The following is a 2,685-nucleotide window of genomic DNA, read 5'->3' on the forward strand; positions in this document are numbered from 1 at the left end:
TTCCTGTTCTCCTGATCCTAACTGATCACTGATCAATGATTGATCAGCCTCTCCGATGAGTCATGTGACCAGCTGCTGTGATCTGAATGTTAAACTGCAAGACATTTAGATCAGCAATGCAGCTCCAACTTGCAGCGAGAAGCCGTGTGCTCCTGACCGAAGCAGAGATCCTCCTGTGAGCGTTCACAGGAAGTGAGGCGATCTTTGCTTCCTGTCTCACTGATGCTGCAGCTCCGAGATGAAAGGAATCGTTTTAATCCTGTTTTTAATATTTGTAATGCGTCGCCGTTCTCCTGTTGCAGTGTCTATTTATAGATCACATCTGGACGGTTTGAACATCTGGCAGCAAACAGAAAGTTCCAGAATGACGGGATCCGATTTCTGAGGAGGAAACGGCTTCAGATGAACTGATTCACTTAGACGAACCGATTCACTTAGACGAACTGATTCACTTAGACGAACCGATTCACTTAGACGAACCGATTCACTTAGACGAACCGATTCTCTTACAGGTGCTGGTCATAAAATTAGAATATCATGAAAAAGTTGATTTACATGGTTCATAAAATAAAACGTGTATATTATATTCATTCATTACACACAGACTGATATATTTCAAACGTTTTTTTTCTTTTAGTGTTTATTACTGACAACAAATGAAAACTACAAATTACGTATCTCAGAAAATTAGAATATTGTGGAAAGATTTAGTATTGAAGACCCCTGATGCTCCACACTAATCAGATAATTAATTTAGTGCAAACAGTTTTAAATTGTCTCAGTTCAGATCTGCAGGTCACATGACTGCTGACCTGACAGCTGTTCAGAGTTCAGAGACATTCATAGAGGTGAAGGGAAGGAAACCATGAGGTGGAAAGAAACCATTTAAAATATCAGGGAGATTCAGAGAGAGGCCTGCAGCTGGAGTCAGGAGCCACACACACACACACACACACACACCCACACGCAGACACACACAAACACACACAGACAGACAGGTTGCAGCTGTGGTATTCCTCACGTCAGACCTGAACCAGACACAAACGTCTCACCTGGACTGAACACAAACTGCTCTGTTCTCTGGTTGAAGTGAATTTTTATTTCCTCTCAGAGTCTGGAGGAAGAGCAGAGCAGCAGAATCCATGTTGCTTGAGGTCTAGTCAAAGTTTCCACAGTCAGTGATGGTTTGGTGCCATGTCGTCTGCTGCTGTGGTCACCGCACCAGAGGCTGACGGACGCCAGAGGCTGACGGACGCCGCGCCGCAGGCTGACGGACGCCAGAGGCTGACGGACGCCGCGCCGTAGGCTGACGGACGCCAGAGGCTGACGGACGCCAGAGGCTGACGGACGCCGCGCCGCTGCAGTAAACCAAGCAGAGGGAATAACTCAGTCCTGACAGCTGAACATGATCACACCTTCCTGTTGGTCAACATTTCTAAAAATGTGTTTTTGTTTTGGTCTTAAGTGATACTCTAACTTTCTGACATACTGAATTTGGGGTTTTCATTAGTGTTATATTTATCAACATTAAAAGAAAAAACCATTTGAACATTCTGTCTGCAAGAATGAATGTTCTATAAGTTTCACTCTGAATGGAGTCACTGATTTAAATCAGTGATTAGAAGATCATTTTCACATGATGTTGTAATTTTATGACCAGCTGTAGATGAACTGGGTCCCTTTATTAGTTAGCAGAACTGCTGAGGTCAGTCAGTCACCTGAGGCAGGTGTGTTGACAAGGTCAGGCCCAGATGTTGGACAGCGTCTGTCTGACCCAAAGCATCCCATAATAACCCTGTTCAGGTGGTTGACCTGCTGGAAGGTGAAGCTCCGCCCCTTTAACAGGTGCACCATGCAGAAAGGCAGAATAATCCCATCGGAGGTCACTGACCCCAACTCGCCTCTAGAAACACTGCTGACCTTCATCACCTTCATCATCATCAGTGGTGATTCTGTCTCTACCTATTTTACTAAAACATGCTAAATGAACCATAAACGCAGATATTAGCCTGTGTGCATCTGCAAAATCAATATCTGATTTGATATTCATCCTAAACAGTGAATTAGAAATTATTCAGATAAAATAATATTAAATACATTACAGACAAAAGTTTAGTTTGGTTCAAACAAGTAACTTAAATGTGATTCAAAGCCAAGTTTGTCAAATAAACTGAACAAGTAACAGAAGCTGAGTTATTGGAGGTCAAACTGTCTAGAGCAGGGGTCAAACTCCAGTCCTGAAACCTTTAGATGAGCCTCTGCTGCACCACCTGAATAGAATAATCAGGTCATTAAGGTTCTGTAGAACTGATCTACACAAGGTGATGAAGCCGTTTCATTCCAGCGTTTTGTACCTGTGGCTCATCTAAAACCTGCAGGACAGCGACTGGAGGTCTGGAGTTTGAGACCCCTGGTCTAGATCAAGACACATAGAAGCTGTTTAGAGAAAATGAGCGGAGCTTTGGCGCGGAACGCCACACGTCACTGTGCCGACCCGGTGACCTTTCCCCCTCAACCTGCTCTCCTGACTGACGCCCTCACAGAAAGAAAGATACAAACAAAAACGCAGCCGATCATTTCATCAAACTTCTAGTAGAAACTTTCATTTCCTCTCTTATATTGTCAGATAAGAAAAGCAAAAAGGGAAGTTGGTCCTGGTTGGTCTGAAGGAAAGACACACAGGAA

Source organism: Xiphophorus maculatus, chromosome 9 (assembly GCF_002775205.1).
Source record: "Xiphophorus maculatus strain JP 163 A chromosome 9, X_maculatus-5.0-male, whole genome shotgun sequence".
NCBI classification, from domain to species: domain Eukaryota; kingdom Metazoa; phylum Chordata; class Actinopteri; order Cyprinodontiformes; family Poeciliidae; genus Xiphophorus; species Xiphophorus maculatus.